Source organism: Scyliorhinus torazame, chromosome 30, assembly GCF_047496885.1.
Source record: "Scyliorhinus torazame isolate Kashiwa2021f chromosome 30, sScyTor2.1, whole genome shotgun sequence".
NCBI lineage: Eukaryota > Metazoa > Chordata > Chondrichthyes > Carcharhiniformes > Scyliorhinidae > Scyliorhinus > Scyliorhinus torazame.
The window spans coordinates 21,633,147-21,652,992 of record NC_092736.1 but is presented as its reverse complement, the minus strand read 5'-3'; the positions used below and the strand labels follow the sequence as shown (position 1 = coordinate 21,652,992).

Genomic DNA, 19,846 nt, shown 5'->3' with positions numbered 1-19,846 from the left:
TTTTTAGTAACTGGCTTCTGAAACCTAAGGGTGTCGTAGCTTGGGTGAAAGCTGAGTCGTGATTGTATATTCGAATGGGCAATTGACACCTGTATATAAAAGGAACTAACATGAGCTGAAAATTGTTGACCTTGGTGCAATATTTTAATCTCTGGGATTTCCCAATAGGCGGTTGGTTAGCTATTCACTTGTTTAATAACTTTCTGCATTAAATAATGACCTGTAACTCTTGGGGCTGCCTTATTTAGGGTCGCATTTTTCCTCTGTTGCTTTAAGTTCCGATCAATATTCCACTGTTAATGGACTGCGTTAGAATTATTTTCTGAGTCTGCTCCCATTCCACTATTTCTCTCCCCCCCCCCCCCCCCCCCCCCCCCCCAATTGTGCAGAAGGCTCCAAACACATTTTTTCTGGGATGCGTATTGGCTAAATGAGTTTCGAGGGTCTGGTTATGCTTTGTGCAGTCCACACGGTCAGGTGTTTCGGTTTTCAAACCAGCGACATGTACTGCAAGTTGAAGCTCGGCCAGTCACGAAAGCCGATGCTTTTGGATACAATACAAGGTTGGATATTTTCTTTTTAAAAGGTTGATACCAACTTACAAACTTTTTTTTTAATTGCTTGCAAGACATTTCTTAATTTCCAGGTCAAGTTGACAATGAAATGTTGCAAGAAGTAATGTACTTTTTTCCTGTTGATGGCTTCTGGGAGTCGACGTTGCCTTTCGAAATGGAGCGCAACACTGCCAGATAAGTCCAATAAATGCCAATCCGATAAGAATTTACAATAATCCTGTCTTTGGGGACAAATGAAAATTGCATGTGAAAGAGACCATTAAGTTTGTAAATTTTATGGCAATCTTTCGAAGCCAGCAAGGGTGTAGTTTACAGCATGTGTACATGCTATTTTTCCCCCCCCCCCCCCCCCAACATCCACATTCCGTACAAAACCAGTCTACAATTTAATGAGGAATCTGGTCTTCAAGAATTCAGCAATCCATATTCGCCCTTACTGCAATGACGGGCAATCTGGGCTAGTGAGTGGGTCTCGACCTCCGTGGGCTGAGATTGAAATCCGGGCTTGTCACTAACCATGACCCCCACAAATAAGATTAAATACACGTTGAATATTTCAAGTTATTTTAAAAAAAAAATGCTTAATCATTGATATATATATTTTTTTATTTTTCTAAATTGAGTGCCCAATTCCTTCCCCCCCCCCCCCATTAAGGGGTAATTTAGCGTGGCCAATTCACCTACCCTGCACATCTTTGGGTTGAGGGCGAAAACCCACGCAAACACTGGGAGAATGTGCAAACTCCACACGGACGGGGCCGAGGCCGGGATCGAACCTGGGACCTCGGTGCCGTGAGGCAGAAGTGCTAACCACTGCGCCACTGTGCTGCCGTTAATCATGTATTAATATAACTGTCCAACGTCAAATGGTAAAACCAAATAAATATTCACTTTTTTTTTTGTCAACGTTGTGAGCAATCAGCACGTACTCACCCTCGCTTTATGTGAATCACTTCATCACGTTGGGAGCGCAAAATCTACATGGATGGAAACCAGTGGAATGTGGCATCTGCTCATGGGCAATGGTGAGCAAAATGTTTTGTGACGCTGCACTCTGAACCCACATGGGCTGCAACATGTCTTCCACTAGGGAGTGATTATTACATATACTTGGGTTGCCTTTAATTTTTCACCATTGCGAAATATTTCTTACCTGTGCGACCATTCCTTGCCTCCTGCATTCAACTCTCAGCTGTGTCTGATGCGGTGGGGAGGAGGGAGAAAGAGATGGTAACACGGCCTCCCTCCAACAGGGAATCGGGTACTTGGTTCTCTTTTGGTACAAACAAACTCCTGCTGTCCCTTGGAAGGATAGACACGCATGGGGAACTGTGTGCCCCCCTTCTCCCTTGCATTCCAGACAGAGTTTGGGCTCTACAATCTTCAATAAACCCAGTGCAATCAGTTTTAAAAAAATTAGATTTCATGATCATAATGCTCATGACCCAGAATATGCACATCAGTGTCACTCGCCCACCTTTTTTGCATAGCAAGTTTATATTTATCTAATTAATAAACTGGCGCAGTCTTATTTTGTAGCTAAAAATGTTTTATTCAATACAGTGAGTCACCTGATTTTAAAGTAATGAGCTAAGGACCATTTGCTCGCTACAATCTGCAACTGTGGATGACTTTTTTTAATCTTTCAGGTACTCCCCACCCCATCAATCAAAAACCTTTCATTTGTGCAATTAGAAATCTCTAAATTCGGTTTTGTAAACAGGAGCAACCTTTTTCTTAAGCTAGTGAGAAAATCCCGAAAATCCCGCCTTGGAGATATGAAGAGATGACACCAGCTTCTCTATGCTTAAGCTTTATTTACAGTGCATTTTATAAAAAATGGTCCTGGTCATATTCGAATGTAGGAGGCCATTCGACTCATCGAGTCTGCACTGACCCTCTGATAGAGCACTCTACCTGGGTCCACTCCCCTGCCCTAACCTTGTAACCCCATCTAACCTGTAGGTTCCTGGACACTTGAGGGGCAATTTAGCATAGCCAATCCACCTAACCTGCACATATTTGGACACTTTGGTTTGGTTTCTCTCTGTAACCACACCAGACTTGACGAACGGCACCCAGAATAGAGTTAACATAGAAGTGATTATACATCGAACAATTGAATACCACATCCTTTTTCCCTTTGTAAAACTAAACCACCTTTATTTTAAATTAAGCTATCATGAACAAACATGTCTGTTTTCTCAATGAACCGCTCAATCCAAGTTGAGCACAGGGACTGCCTTTGAGACGTGACGGTTGTTGATGATGGCGCTCTGATTTCCAAACCAGAGGTTGGGGTTCTTCAGATCAGTTGAGATGGGCGATCAACATCCCAGTTATTTGTGGGAAAGGGAATTGCGATCTTGGAATCACTTTCCCTCAGTACCCTCATCTCGTAGTGCATCTTTGCATCCCACTTTGCATTGTCATCCAACACATCGTACCAAGCAACTGAATGATCTGCTTTTGGCCAGAGCGTGTGGCTGTGGTTTGACCATCGGCGGACACTATCTCCAACTTCAAACTTGTGGTTTCCTTGCACACGGTGCACACTTGTTTCTGCTTTACAACGTCACTTTGTAATATTCCATTCTGACGTGGTGGTGACAGATTAATGGTCAGCATGCCAAGATTATGACCAGCCAGATGTTCTTTTCTGCCGTTGATAAATGCCTTGGTGCAATATCATGTTCTAATGAGCTCTTTGGTGTGTTGACCAATTTGGTAGGCACCAGGATCTTTCACAGGGCTGCTGTTTCATCTTAACCCCAAGTTCTTCAGGGGCAAGATGCAATACAGATTGCTTTAACAGCTTGCTGCAAGGGTCTGATGTTGCCAGGGACCCGGGTGTAATCTTGGCCATGGGTGACGCTGGAGTTTGCACGTTCTCCTCGTGTCTGCGTGGGTTTTCTCCGGGTGCTCCGGTTTCCCTTCTCAATCCAGAGATGTACAGGTTAGGTGGATTGGCCGTATTAAATTGCCCCTTGGTGTCCAAAGATGTGCGGGTTGGTTGTTACAGGAACACTGGGTGGAATTCTTTCTCCCCCCCCCCCCCCCCAAAAACGGCAGGTGGGAGAATCGCCCGGGCGCCACGCGAGTCCTGCCACGCCATCCTGACGCCGGCATGCGATTCTTCCCAAACCGGCACGTCGTGAATCACGGCTGGCTGCTGGGAGAATCTCCGCTTGCTGCTGGTAATGGGCGAGCGGCGATTCTCCGGCCCGGATGGGCCGAGCGGCCTGCCCAACACGACAGGTTCCCACCGCCGCCGTCCGCACCTGGTTGCTGCCGGCGGGAACAGCACGGGAACGGTGGGGGGGTGGTTCCTGCTGAAAAGGGGTCTGGCCCGCGATCGGTGCCCACCGGTCGGCGGCCCGGCCTTTCTGAATGAGGGACCACCTTTCCTCTGCTGCCCCGCAAGATCAATCCGCCATCTTCTTGCGGGGAGGACTGCAACCGCGCATGCGCGGGTCGGCGCCGGCCAACCCCCGCGCATGCGCGGGGTGACATCATTTACGCGGCGCCGGTCGCTTCATTTATGCGGCGCCGCTTTTACGCGGTGCCAATGCCCGGCTCGCGTAAATGATGCGGCGCTGCTTCTAGCCCCCCGGGGGGGGTGGGAGAATAGGGGGCTGAGAACGGCCTTCGACGCCAGTGAAACACTCCGGTTTTCACTCCGGTGCCGGGACTTAGTCTCCCGATGGGAGAATTGCGCCCAGGGTGTCCAAAGATGTACGGGTTGGTTGGGCTATAGGAATCGGGTGGGGGAATGGGCCTCGCTAGGATGCCCTTTCAGAGGGTCGGTGCAGCCTCTTGTGGGCTGAATGGCCGTCGAGGGATTCGATGGTTCTCAGAATAGTGTGAAATCCCCATGACCATATTCTTCAATTTTCTTTGTGTGGCTGAAAGGTGCAGCTAAGCACGTCAGCTCCTTAGTTGGGTGAGCTTGCTTGACATTGAAGTTATATTGAAGACCGCCCAGCCATTTGTCGGTGTGCGGAGGGAGGATTACCGGATTCTGACGTGGCTAACATATATAGTCAGGACTTGACTGGTGGAGTGTGAACTTTCTACCATGTATGTGCTGGTGTTCTACCCTTGTGCTAAAATTCTGTTTGCTTTGCGATTGCCCACTTTCTCTCCTTGTGCATTGTCCCATCTGTGTGCACTTGGGAGAAGTACAGAAACTATGCCAACTCTTCTTCGTTGGATAGTGCCTGAAGCACATTGGCTTCAGCAGTAGTGTGTTGCCACTATTCCGGTTGCTGTCACACTCCCTAGACACTCCCATTTCATGAGTGGTGCGAGTGTGCATTTGTTCACGAGCATCGTTGTTAGCCAAGTGAACGCTGCCCATGTGCTCACTCTTGAGTATCTGATCTTCTGCAATGCTCTAGGTGCTGAACTTGATCTGTCGGGATTTCTGTGATCATGAAAAACACCACCTTCCAGCCTGTCCTTGTGAAAAATCTCTCCAGCCCTGAATGTTTAGTTCCCAGTTCTGATCTCCTTTTGGATCCAGATTTCTGTAATGACTCTAAGATCATTAACTTTATTTTGTGCTGATTACTGCGTGCATTTAAGTAAAGGGCCATTAATTTTGCAGCCTTGCCATTTCCCCTTTGACCCTATTTGCTGCTTTAGTCATCTCTTCTCATTTATGCACTCGACACCAATTTGCACTTGATTCGGGTAATCCAGAAATTAGAACCTTGGAGGTTCTGTTGTTTAATTTAGTGCCTCGATCCTCAAACTCTCTATTCAGAACCTCTTTCCTCGTTGTACCTTTTTGTCGTTGGTACCCACGACGTAGATCATGACAATGGGATCCTCCCCTCCATTGTAAGTTTCTGTGTAGCCTAGAGTAGATGTCCTGAACCCTGGCATTGGGCAGGCAACCCAGCCTTTTGGGTTCTCTCTCTTTGCTGCAGAGGACAATGCCAATCCCCCTCACTGCACTGTCCCCTACTTCCGCTCCCTTCTGATGTGCTCCCTCCAGTTGAAAGGCTTCCTGTACCACAATGCCCCAGTCACCGCCTCCAACCTACAGCCCCAACTCTCTCTTTGATAACTAGGTAACCCGTCTGAAGCATGTTTAACGAGGTATGGGTGTGCAGTTCCATAACTACTGCTAATGTAAGGAAGCTCAGAGGGCAGGACCATTCTAAGTTACATCAACACACAAAACCCAGCTGTCAAAATAGACCTTTTGTTTGATAACCTGCTTCTCCTACTTTGAGGGTGTTATGGTTATGTTGAAATTATTCCTAGTAATATTCCTTTATTTTTATTCATGGATGTGGGCGTCGCTGGTTAGGCCAGCATTTATTACCCATCCCTAGTTGCCCTTTAGAAGGTGGTGATGAGCTGCCTTCCTGAACCACTGCAGTCCTTCAGGTGTAGGTACACCCACTGTGCTGTTGGGGAGGGTGTTCCAGGATGTTGCCCCAGTGACAGTGAAGGAATGGCCGATATATTTCCAAATCAGGGCGGTGAGTGACTAGGAGGGGAAACTCCAGGTGGTGGGGTTCCCAGGTATCTGCTGCTCTTGTCCTTCTAGATGGTGGTGGTTGTGGGTTTGGAAGGTGCTGTCTAAGGAACCTTAGTGAGTTACTGCAGTGCATCTTGAAGATGGTACACACGGATGCCACTGTTCGTCGGTGGTGGAGGGTTTGAATGTTTGTGGATGGGGGAGCAATCAAGGGGCTGCTTTGTCCTGGATAGTGTCGAGCTTCTTGAGTGTTGTTGGAGCTGCACTCATCCAGGCAAGTGGAGAGTATTACATTACATGCCTGACTGGTACCTTGTAGATGGTGGTCCGGCTTTGGGGGATCAGGAGGTGAGTTACTCGCTGTAGGATTCCTAGCCTTTGACCTGCCCTGGTAGCCACAGTATTGATGTGGCTGGGTCCAGTTCGGTTTCTGATCAATGGTAACTCCCAGGATGTTGATTGTGGGGGATTCGGTGATGGTAATGCCATTGAATATCAAGGGGTGGGGGTTAAATCCCTTCTCGCTGGAGGAGAACATAGAACATTACAGCGCAGTACAGGCCCTTTGGCCCTCAATGTTGCGCTGACCTGTGAAACCAATCTAAAGCCCATCTACACTATTCCCTTATCGTCCATATGTCTTTCCAATGACCATTTGAATGCCCTTAGTGTTGTTGAGTCCACTACTGTTGCAGGCAGGGCATTCCACGCCCTTACTACTCTCTGAATAAAGAACCTACCTCTGACATCTGTCCCATATCAATCTCCCCTCAATTTAAAGCTATGTCCCCTCGTGCTAGACATCACCATCCGATCCTCTGATCATCTTGTATGCCTCAATTAAGTCACCTCTTAACCTTCTCTCTAACGAAAACAGCCTCCAGTCCCTCAGCCTTTCCTCATAAGATCTTCCCTCCATACCAGGCAACATTCTGGTAAATCTCCTCTGCACCCTTTCCAATGCTTCCACATCCTTCCTATAATGCGGCGACAAGAATTGCACGCAATACTCCAAATGCAGCCGCACCAGAGTTTTGTACAGCTGCAAAATGACCTCATGGCTCCGAAACGCAATCCCTCTACCAATAAAAGCTAACACACCATACGCCTTTATATTATTAAAAAAAAAAGTTTATTCAAATTTTCCAACAATTGTTAACAACCCCCCCGCCCCCCCCCCCCCCCCCCCCCCCATTACAAAAAAGAAACGAACACAACAGTCAAAAATTATATAAAGTTTTACATTGGGTTTCCCCATATACAGTAGCCCTCCCAAAGGTACCTGTAGGGAAGCCCCCCCCAACCTTTGGGCTGCTGCTCCTGCTGCTGACTGCCTCCTAATGCTCCGCGAGATGGCTAGGAACGGTTGCCACCGCCCGAAGAACCCCTGCACAGACCCTCGTAAGGCAAACTCTATCCTCCCCAACTTAATGAACCCTGCCATGTCATTTATCCAGGCTTCCACACTGGGGGGCTTCGCGTCCTTCCATAATAGCAAGATCCTCCGCCGGGCTACCAGGGATGCAAAGGCCAGGATACCGGCCTCACCTCCTGCACTCCCGGCTCATCGGTTACCCCAAATAGTTCCAACCCCCAGCTCTGCTTGACCTGGACTTTCACCACTTTGGACATGGTCCTCACGAAGCCCCTCCAGAACCCATCCAGGGCTGGGCACGACCAGAATATGTGGACGTGATTCGCCGGGCTTCCCAATCACCTCCCACACCTGTCCTCCATCCCAAAGAACCTACTCAACCTCGCCCCTGTCATATGCGCTCTGCGAATAACCTTGAATTGTATTAGGCTGAGCCTGGCGCAAGAGGGGGAAGAATTAACCCTACTCAGAGCATCAGCCCACAGACCCTCATCTATCTCCTTCCCAAGCTCCTCCTCCCACATGCCCTTTAACTCCTCTACTGAGGCCACCTCCTCTTCTTTCAGCTCCTGGTAGATCGCTGAGACCCTGCCCTCTCCGACCCATACACCCGAAATCACCCTGTCCTGAGTCCCCTGTGCCGGGAGCAGCGGGAATTCCCTCACCTGCCGCCAATACAAACGCCCTCACTTGCATATACCTGAAAGCAGTTCCCGGGGGTAACCCAAACTTCTCCAGCGCCCCCAGGCTCGCACAGGTCCCCCATTCTTCTAATCCCTGCCCGATGCCAGCTCCGAAATCCCCCATCCATCCTTCCCGGGACGAACCGATGGCTCTCACGAATCGGGGACCAAACCGAGGCTCCCACCTCGCCCCTGTGTCATCTCCACTGCCCCCAGATCTTCAACGTCGTTGCCACCACTGGACTCGTGGCGACCGTACGCCGCCTTAACAACCCCCTCAACCTGGGTGGCAACTTTCAGGGATCTATGTACATGGACACCGAGATCTCTCTGCTCGTCCACACTACCGAGAATCTTACCATTAGCCCAGTACTTTGTCTTCCTGTTATTCCTTCCAAAATGAATCACCTCTCTTTTCTGCATTAAACTCCATTTGCCACCTCTCAGCCCAGCGCTGCAGCTTATCTATGTCCCTCTGTAACTTTTGTAACATCCTTCTGCACTGTCCACAACTGTCATCTGCAAATTTACTCACCCATCCTTCTATGCCCTCCTCCAGGTCATTTATAAAAATGACAAACAGCAGTGGACCCAAAACAGATCCTTGTATTACACCACTAGTAACTGGACTTCAGTCTGAACATTTCCCATCAACCACCACCCTTTGTCTTCCAGCTAGCCAATTTCTGATCCAAACTGCTAAATCACCCTGAACCCCATGCCTCTGTATTTTCTGTAGTAGCGAACCGTGGGGAACCTTATCAAACGCTTTACTGAAATCCATATACACCACATCAACTCATCCACCTGTTTGGTCACCTTCTCAAAGAACTCAAATGAGGTTTGAGAGTCACGACTACCCTTCGCAAAACCATGTTGACTATCTCTATGTCATCACCTGGCATTTGTAAGAGTTTTGTCATCATCCTCTAAGATTGGAAACTGCTTCCTCCAAGTAAAGCACGAGATATCTGAGGGTATATTGAGCAGACTTTTTATTTATTAATTCACAAATGTGCGGTAAGGCCAGAATGTATTGCCTGTCCCTAGTTGCCTTCGAAGGTTGGAATGAGCCCCCTACCTCAATATAATGGAGTCATCTGTGTGTCAAATGGTATGTGTCAAATTTCCTCCTGTAGGACATTGGTGAACCAGATGGTTTTTTAAATGATCATTTTATTGCTTTAAAAAAAATACATGTTGTTGAAGCTTTCCCATCTTGCACTCATCAGACCAATTTGCAGGAATACCAAATTCTGAATCCAACAACAGACTGCGGATTGGTTGCCAAGTGGACTCTTGAATAGAGGTGTTGCCATGACGAATACTTTGCTCAAATTCAAATCTATTTTTTTTTTTAAATTCCAGATTTTTATCTGGGCTTGCAATTCCCCAATTGCAGTGGTGGGATCTGAATGACTGGTGCCAAGAAATACATAAATGGGGCGCAATAGAACAATCTAGAAACTAAAGGCCTTTCTTCAAGCTCTCCAAACAACTGTCTGCTTTTTAAGAAATTCTCCTTTGCACTCGTTCCTCAAAATTACATGTCTGGATCAGATCTCATGACGTGTTCTCCAGTCCTTTGAACAGTCTGTTCATGTAAACAGTCAAACGTTGCTTATTTCAAGGACTTCTCTGTCATGTTTTCCCAAACTCTTCTTGAACTCCTTTGAAGTGTTTAGTTAGTCAGTTCAGTTAATAGAGGTAGATCGATCTATTCCATAAGCCGTGGGAGCAGAAATAGGCCATTCAGCCCTTTTATCTAATATGATCCTGCACTCCATTTTCCTGCCTTACCCCCGTGACCCTTGATTTGTTACTGATTTTTAAAATGTGTCTAATTCAGCCTTGAATATACTGACTGAGCCAACCTCTGCAGCCCTCTTCGTGAAGAATTTCACCGATCCATTACTCTCTGTCTTAACTGGCTGACCCCTTAACTCTTGAAATTATTCCCTCTGGTCCTAGACTCTCCCACGGTAGCACAGTGGTTAGCACAGTAGCTTCACAGCTCCAGGGTCCCAGGTTCGATTCCCGGTTTGGGTCACTGTCTGTGCGGAGTCTGCACTTTCTCCCCGTGTCTGCGTGGGTTTCCTCCGGGTGCTCCGGTTTCCTCCCACAGTCCAAAGACGTGCTGTCAGGTAATTTGGACATTCTGAATTCTCTCTCTAGCCGAAACAGATGCTGGAATTTTCACAGTAACCTCAATACAGTGTTAATGTAAGACTACTTGTGACAATAAAGGTTATTGTTAATTCTTACTATTAAGGGGAAACGTACTGTCAGCATCTACCCTGTCAAGCCCCCCCGAGAATCCTATGGGGGCGATTCTCCGATATTGAGGCCAAGTGTTCGCGCTGTCGTGAACGCCGTCGCGTTTCCTGACGGCGCAAGCAGGGCCCGGACATGACCTATTCTGGCCCCTACAGGGGGTCAGCACGGTGCTGGAGCGGTTCATGCAGCTCCAGCGACCTTGCGCGGAGCCAAGCCAACACGCGCATGCGCAGTTGGGGCAACCCAATCCTGCGCAAGCGTGGGGAACGTCTTGCACACACCGGCCCCTCACCAACATGGAGCCAGTGTTCTGGGGCCACACGCGGAAGGAGGTAGGCCCCGGGGGGGGGGGGGGGGGGGGGGGGGAAGAGATGGGAAGAGGCCGGCCCCCCCCCCCCCCACCTTCCCCCTACAGGCCAGGGGTGGATGGCGCCGGTGGGAACCTGTCGGGTCGTAGCGGCTGCTCGGCCCATCCGGGCCAGAGAATCGGCGCTCGCCGGTTCTCCGAGCGGCCCGGTGCAAATCGCGCACCGCTGGTTTCCGGGGGGTGGGAGAATCACGTGCCAGTGTGGTGCGATTGGCGCAGCGCCCTGGTGATTCTCCCACCCGGCGTGGGGGGGAGAAAAGCGCCCTATGTCCCTTAAGGTCGCCTCTCATTCTTCTAAACTCCAATGAGTACAGGCCCAACCTAATCCACCTCTCCTCGTAAGAAAACCCTCCCTACCCGGGATCAATCCAGTGAACCTTCTCTGGACGGCCTCCAATGCCAGTGTTTTGTTATGCTCTTGTCGTCGCATAAGCTGCTTCCTTGATGGGCACTCTGACAAAGGAAGGTTCAGACTTGTAGATAGCTTTAACACGTTTATTAAACTATTAACAATTCTCCTACTTGGATTCGACGCTACTGTTAATCCTGCTATAGCTACTCAGACTGACTAACCAGTCTGCTACAATCCACGTGGTGGGTGTGATGTTCAATCAACCCTGTGTCTGTACTCACTGAGTGTCTCCACTGGGAAGAGACTGAGCATGTGTGCTGTGTCCTTTTATATGGGTTGGTGTAATGCCCTCCTGTGGTAGTGTCACCTCTGTATCGTGACTGGTCGTGTCCTATCTTACTGACCTATTGGTTGACTGCCTGTGTCATATCTCTGGTGTTCCCTCTAGTGTCGCGCTAGATGTATTGTGTGTACATTAACCCTTTGTGTACACAGTGATGTATATCACCACAGCCAGTATGTCTTTCCTCCGATAAGGCGTCCAAAACTGTTCGCAATATTCCAGTTGTGATGAAACCGGTGCCTTGTACAGTTTTAGCAAGACTTACCTATTTTTATGCTCCATTCCCTTTGAAGTGAAGGCCAACATACCATTTGCCTTCCCTATGACCTGCTGAACATGCCTGCTGGCTTTTGGTGATTTAGCCAGGTTTAGTTCACCCTGATGTCATTACGGTTGCTGTCTGTTTATTTCTTTTCACAAGCATTTCCCTCGGATAACACTCAAATCCCTAAAGCGGGAAAACGTGCTGTACTTTCTTCTCGTGGCAGCCCACAGCTATGCCGAGGAAAGTTTGAAAAATGTGGGAAACCAGAGTTATCGCCTGCGCACCCTTTGGGAGATCTGATGTCCACCTCGCCTCTGTCAACCAGAATCGCAACTGGAGCTTATTTCCCAGGGTTAATGGTTTAAGTTAGCTGAATTCGCTGGACTCCTTATTGGTGGTGGTGGATCTGCAGGGCTGCGCTCTCGCTGGCCGGTCAGTTTAGATGATTGAAGCCTGGCGTATCGCCAGAGACACTGGTTCGATCCCTGCCCTCGTCCGAGATGCAATCGGCAACTGCGATCGATGGGTGGCTCCATCAAAAAGCTGACCGAGGAACAATGGGCCACATGGCCATCTCCACGCTCCGATTCAGTTAATTGCAATGTGTGCGCACATTCTTACATTTAAAAATTCTCTCTATTACACCCCCTCCCCCTCACGCCCAGTTGCAGTTGTGATCTTAAAAGTCACCCTCGTGACTTGCCTTTAACTTCAGAATATTGGCAGGGGACCCTGGTTAGACGATAACCAGGTTAGACCCTGCGATGTTCCTGCTGAAGGTATGGAATTGAGGGAACTCCTGGCAGACATTCCCAAATGGTCAACCCAGTATAAAGTCCCAGGGCAACGTAGAGAATTATGGGGACCGCTAGCACTGTTGCCTCACGGCGCCGAGGACCCGGGTTCGATCCCAGCCCCAGGTCACTGACCGTGTGGAGTTTGCACGTTCTCCCCGTGTCTGCGTGGGTTTCACCACCACAACCCAAAGGTGTGCAAGGGTAGGTGGATTGGCCACGCTAAATTGCCCCTTAATTGGATTTCTTTCAACAAAGCTTATAGAATTGTGCTGTACTGTCCTTCAACTTGCCAGGTATTAATGGTTTTCCTATTTTCTGTAGTTTGGAAGCACCAAGTCACCCCAAATTTGCAAGTATTTTTAAATTAAGCTCTTAAACTACCCTTTCAATTTGGAATCACTCCTTCATTTTGTTTAAACGTTCACTTTTGGAAATTGTGTCGCGCCTTTGCACTTTATTAATAGTCTTTGGTACTACCGAATTTGAGCATTGCTTTAAAAATAAGATGCTACCAGGGCAGCGCAGTGGTTAGCACTGCTGCCTCACGGCACCGAGGTCCCACATTCGATCCCGGCTCTGGGTCACTGTCCGTGTGGAGTTTGCACGTTCTCCCCGTGACTGCGTGGGTTTCACCCCCACAACCCAAAGATGTGCAGGGTAGGTGGATTGGCCCCTTAATTGGGGAAAAAAAAATGAATTGGGTACTCTAAAATTTAGACACAAAAATTTAGAAAAAAAATAATAAAAGAAGATGCTACCAAAGTTTTCCATTTTGCACTCATCAGAATAACGCATAAGAAAATGCCTACAATTTAAAAAAATAAATTTAAAGTACCCAATTTTTTTCTAACTAAGGGGCAATTTAGCGTGGCCAATCCTCCAAACCTGCACATCTTTGGGTTGTGATGGTGAGACCCACACAGACACTGGGAGAATGTGCAAACTCCACACAGGCAGTGACTTGGGGCCAGGATCGAACGTGGGTTCTCTGTGCCACAGGCAGAAGTGCTAACCACTGCACCATCATGCCACCCATGGAAAATACCTACAATAACAGGAACAAGTTGTACCGCATGAGAATTTATACTTCAATTCCCATGGTAATGTCTCACCCAATCAGCGCACTCTTCCCATGCAGTATAAATTCTTGTTCTCTTCACTGTTGGTATTTTCTTGTGAGCTGCTTGGCTGGGTGCATGAGAAAAAACTTTGGTAGCATGTTTTTTTTTTTCAGCATTAATGTCTCCGGGTGATCTATCTAAAACCATGTTGTAAATCCAGAAGATACTTTGATTCTATTACCCTTGTTGTTTACCACAATTCCATCCAGTCTCATTATCCCTGCCATAATTGTAGGTTGGAGCCAAAATATTTTGAGAATTGACCCTGAGGGAATCCCACCGCACACAAATTCTTTCTGCCTCTGTAGTCTTGTTTACGATTCAATCCCATTGGTTTCTGTCGCTAAACTTGGAGATTTGAATGTATATCTGTTGTTGAAAGTATTCTGCAATCTCAAATTACAGACTTTCTCCCAAAAAAGTCACCATCTTGACGCAGGATCAACAACATCTGCATTGTGGTTTGTTTATTTGATCTTGGAATGTGAGTTGCGGACAAGGCAGCACGGTAGCATGGTGGTTAGCACAATTGCTTCACAGCTCCAGGGTCCCAGGTTCGATTCCGGCTTGGGTCACTGTCTGTGCGGAGTCTGCACATCCTCCCAGTGTGTGCGTGGGTTTCCTCCGGGTGCTCCGGTTTCCTCCCACAGTCCAAAGATGTGCAGGGTAGGTGGATTGGCCAATGATAAATTGCCCCTGATGTCCAAAATTGCCCTTAGTGTTGGGTGGGGTTACTGGGTTATGGGGATAGGGTGGAGGTGTGAGCTTGGATAGGGTGCTCTTTCAAAGAGCCGGTGCAGACTTGATGGGCTGAATGGCCTCCTACTGCACTGTAAATTCTATGATATGGTTTTAAGGCAGGCAGTCATTTCCCAGTCTAAACTGCTCTTGAGAATGTGGTGGTGAGCTGACCACCGTCGACCGCTGACGTCCATGTGATGTAGGTACACCCACTGTACTTTTATGGACTGAGATAAGACATGGGAGCATAATTAGGCCAATCGGCCCATTGAGTCTATTGTCTTTCATTCATGGCTGATATTTTTCTCATCCCTATTCTCCTGCCTTTTCCCCTTAACCCCTTATTAATCAAGGACCGATCTATCTCTGTCTTAAAGACACTCCGTGATTTGGCCTTCTGCGGCAAAGAGTTCCACCGATTTCCCCACCTTCTGGCTGAAGAAATTCCTCCTCATCTCTGTTTTAAAGGGTCTGGGATCCTTTAGTCTGGGATAGTGTCCTCTGGTTCTTGTCGTGTTGGGAGTTCTGGTCTACAAACAGGTCAACACAGCTGGAGATGGTGTGACTCTATGAACAACTCAACTGTAATAACATACTGTAAGCTTGGGTACGTGCATTACCAGCTTATCTGTGGATCCTGTCCTATCACTATCTAGGTGAGGCACTCAGCACATGGTGAATGTCTGAGAGGCAGGCTGTGAGCTCTGTGCTCTGAGCTGGCTGCTGCTAGAATGAGCGGGAACTCTGGTGTCCCCTGTCTTTATAGTGCGTGTGCTCTCACTGATGATTGGCTGTGATCGTGTATGCTGGTTGGTCCTACTGTATGTCCATCAGTGTGTCAGTGTGTGTGTGATTGCACCATGATATGCTGATGTATATCATGACAGTTCTAGTTTTTCCCACAAGTGGAAACATCCTCTCCACGTCCACTCTATCCAGGCCTTGCAGTATCCTGTAAGTTTCAATAAGAACCCCCCCCCCCCCTCATCCTTCTAAACTTCCAGAAGTACAGACCCAGAGTCCTCGACCGTTCCTCATACGACAAGCTCTTCATTCCAGGGATCATTCTTGTGAACCTCCTCTGAACCCTTTCCAAGGCCAGCACATCCTTCCTTAGATACGGGGCCCAAAACTACTCACAGCACTCCAAATGGGGTCTGACCAGAGCCTTATGCAGCCTCAGATGTACATCCCCAAGTTCCAGAATTTTGACTCCTAATTATGAAGAAGCAGCGATATATAGTTCACTATCAGGATGGTGTGTGGCTTCAAGGGGAACTCACAGGAGAAATGCACTGAAATAAATGTTTATATCGTGCCTTAAAACTTGTAAAATGGCCCAGTACACTTCGCAGATGCATTGTCGAACAAAATGTGACATTGTCACATGAGGAGATGTGTGGACGATAGCGTGACCAATGAGGTAGGTTTTGAAAGGTGGAAGAGGGGTACTTGGGAAGGAAAATCCAGAGCTCCTGAGTAAATCCAGAGTAGCTGAACGCATGTCCACCAAAGATGGAAGAATTAAAATCGGGATACTCCAGAGGCCACAATTAGATGAGCACCAATATCTCGAAGAGGAGGTCTTGTGGTGCAGTCCCTGCCTCTGAGATAGAAGCTCCGGGTTTGGGTCCCACCCGAGGACTTGACGGCGAAGGACGGTGCGTTCATAACGGGTTGAATACCGACCTGCAAAATCCTTCTAAACACACCAAGGGCTGGAGAGACTCCTGGTCAGTCACGCTTCCTGCGGAGTGAGCTGGAAACTCTCTGGTGACCGACTAATTAATAATAATCTTTAGTGTCACAAGTAGGCTTACATTAACACTGCAACGAAGTTACTGTGAAAAGCCCCTAGTCGCCACATTCTGCCGCCTGTTTGGGTACACAAAGGATAATTCAGAATGTCTCTCTCTGTGTCTCTGTCTATCTCTCTCTCTGTCTCTCTCTCTCTCTCTGTCTCTCTCTCTGTCTCTCTCTCTGTCTCTCTCTCTGTCTCTCTCTCTGTCTCTCTCTCTGTCTCTCTCTCTCTCTGTCTCTCTCTCTCTGTCTCTCTCTGTCTCTCTCTCTCTCTCTGTCTCTCTCTCTCTGTCTCTCTCTGTCTCTCTCTCTCTGTCTCTGAGTTCTGGTTCTGCCTGCTATCCCCTTTCTTCGGGTTTATATTCTTTTCTAACAGTTGGGTTTTATGACGTCATTGTAAAGTAACATTTTTTTTTCTTTTACTGTAAAAAGTATCTTTGATCTAAACCTTTTAATCCAACTAAGTATTCATTTTGACATGACTTCATCTCCGATCAGATTACATTGTTTCCTTTGTGATGTTCAAAATGCTTTGGTTTCAAGAGGTGTTACTTTTAATTCCTGTAATTTCTGTAGTTTTATTTTCCAATTGTGTCCACAGCTCAATTTTGACTTTGATTTTGGCTTTGAATTATGTTTCTCGTAGACTGATAGTCTCCAGTTTTCTTTAATTTACCCGGTATTAGCAAATTTTCACACCTAGAATTATCACCAAATTCAACTGAACCTCATCCATTCTTTTCCAGATCCTTACTAAGGTAGTTACTTTCAATGAAGGTGTGAGCCATTGTTTTTGGCTTCGTTCAAAATCCTGTTTGTCTTGTTTGCTAAGCCTGCTTGACCAAGGCTATCTGCATTTTACAATCCTCTCCTGGCAGCTGCTGTTGACCCTTTGTGGGATCTTTCCCTGTATCCTCATGTTTCTCTCAGCCCAGATGTGTGTGTGTGTGTGTGTGTGTGTGTGTGTGTGTGGAGTGGCGGGCCAGAGGTCGGGGTTTCACTGCCTCGTGCGTCAGCTGGCTCAGTCGTTTGTCTGTCCAGACTTTTTCCACTACTGGTTTCCCCACGTCCTTTGGAATGGCTGCTATTTTCCATTTTCGTCATGTGTTGCTGGTAGTGGTGCGGGTTGTTACTTTTTTTTGCCGTCAGTGGGCTTTTTCGGGCGAAAAGAGCCTATTTTTTAAGTTTGTTGGAGGAGAGCCACCTGATGTGCAGCTTCTCAGCACAGGCTGTGACCGGAAGATAGAGTGCATTCCTGGAGTTTTCACCGCATGATTTGCTTCAGTCGGCCGACACGCCCATCCTTGTGACACACTGCCTTCCTGTGCCAATTGTGAAACAAAACTCATTGCCCAATTTGGGGTAGGCACGGTGGCACAGTGGTTAGCACTACTGCCTCAAAGCGCCGGGACCCGGGTTCAATTCCGACCTTGGGTCACTGTCTGTGCGGAGTCTGCCGCTCTCCCCGCGTGTGCGTGGGTTTCCTCCGGGTGCTCCGGTTTCCTCCCACAGTCCAAAGATGTGCAGGTGAGGTGGATTGGCCATGGTCAATGTGCGGGATTATCAGGATTGAGTGGGCCCAGGTAGGGGGCTCTTTCGGAGGGTCAGTGCAGACTCGATGGGCCGAATGGCCTCCTTCTGGACTGTAGGGATTCTGTGGATGATGTTTGACTGTCAGCCAGGTTAATCTTCTCCCCCTCCTTCTTTAATGGCTCTATATCTGATAAAGAGAAATGTTTGAAGAAAGTTAAAGCGAAATCTATCTTTTTTAATGTCTCAATGATTTTTCCCCACAGCGGAGTCCTGGAGATTGATCTTCAAATCCTGGAGACTTCAGGCCAATCCTGAAGGGTTGGCAACCCTATGGTGAAGTGGTTATAATTGGCGATGCTCAAGAGGACAGAATTCGATGCAAAGATCACGGAGGGCTGTATGAACTGAAGGCGATTACAGGGAAAGGGAGAGGACAAAATCCTGAAAGAAATTTGAAAACCAGGATGAATCTTTTAAATCAGGGCTGGTCACTGAGCATGTGGGTGATGGGACTTGGTGTGAGTTTGAGTAAAGCAGCGAAGTTTGGGATGAACTCAGGATTACAGAAAATGGATTAAATTCATGATCCCTAGTTTGTTGCTGAAGGATTGAACTGATTTGAACTGAATCGATCTGATTTTGAACTGAATTGGAATTCATTTGAACAGAATTGATTTGAATTTAGTCGAACTGAATTTAATTGATTTTAACTGATTTGAAATAAATGTAATTAGTTTGAACTGAGTTGAATTGATTTGAACTGAATTGAATCGATTTGAACTGAATTGGATTGATTTGTTTTGAACTGAATTTAATTGATTTGAGCTTAATTGAATTGAAAAAATTAAATTGATTAAAACTGCTTTGAATGGATTTAAACTGAATTTAATGGATTTGATTTAAATGAATTGCACTGATTTGAACTCAATTGAACTGAATTGGATTGATTTGAACTAAATTGTTTGAACTGGTTGGAACTAAATTCTTATTTTTTCTTCTCAATATTAAACAGTTTATACCTACTCCAATGATGCAATCTGCAACTGCAGTTGCTATATTGGTCCACATTGAAACATTTTGATCACAGGTACATTTTCTCAGTATCTCTCTCTATTTAAAGCATCATCAGATTAAACTCTCCTCTGAGGGGAATGGTTCTGTTTTCACGAGCTCTGCTCATCTTTTAATCCTTTGTTTTGTCCTGGTGCACGTTTCATACCTGCTTCCTGTTGGGTTACATGGCTTGCGCGATGTCCCTGGAGGTTCCTGATTGGTGCATTGTGAAGAAGAGCGGAGATCAGCAGTAAAAATCCTCGTTTGTTCGTGGCGATGGGAATGGGCTTTGTGGGGGGGGGGGGGGGGGGCAGCTCGCAGTGGCAGAGTTGTTGCTGGGCGGGCTAGTTTCGGGGGTGCTAGGTGTGACTGGATAATGGCCGCTATTGGAAATGTTGTCTTGGTTGAAGGTCTCGGCTCTGCGGTGCAGGTCGTTAGAGCTCACTTTGAGGAATTGTGGGGTACCTCAAGGAGAGCAGTGGAGGTGCATGAGCGAGTTCTTGCAATTGAAAGAGAACTTCTCCTGGTGAGGGTTCCCCATTCGTGTCATCGCGATCCCACTGCATGGTGTGTCGTTTATCCTGACCGGTTTGGGAGGTAGGGGCCAGGCAAGGTGGGTTCATGGGCTCGGTCCTTGGCAAGAGTTGGGTGGTGAGTTCCCGGTTGAGTTTGAAAATGAGCTCCCATGTTTGGTAATCTTGATTTGGAGGCTGGGTGCATTAGATTCAATGGACCAAACAAATCCTATCTTTGAGATCAGGGGTCAGTCAGACGCACCAATCGCTGGTCCTATTCCCGATACCAGTCGTGAGAGGTTGGAAATGGCCGAGCTGGTCAAATCATCCCCCAGGTAGGGGCCTAGGCTGTGGACCACCTGGGCATTGGCGAGCTAGACATAGACATAGAATTTACAGTGCAGAAGGAGGCCATTCAGCCCATCGAGTCTGCACCGGTCCTTGGAAAGAGCACCCCACTTAAGTCCCACACCGTATCCCCCTTTATCTCCGTAACCCAACATAACCTTTTTTGGACACTAAGGCCAATTTAGAATAGTCAATCCACCTAACCTG

General features: G+C 47.5%; 1 long non-coding RNA gene across 1 annotated transcript; it reads left to right on the top strand.

Annotated features, from left to right (window-relative positions):
• The first annotated feature begins 727 nt into the window (after positions 1-727).
• Positions 728-18,886, top strand: LOC140404420 (uncharacterized). Its single transcript, XR_011938504.1, has 2 exons — positions 728-1,600; positions 17,987-18,886. It is a non-coding gene; the product is annotated as an uncharacterized lncRNA (long non-coding RNA).
• The last annotated feature ends 960 nt before the right edge of the window (positions 18,887-19,846 follow it).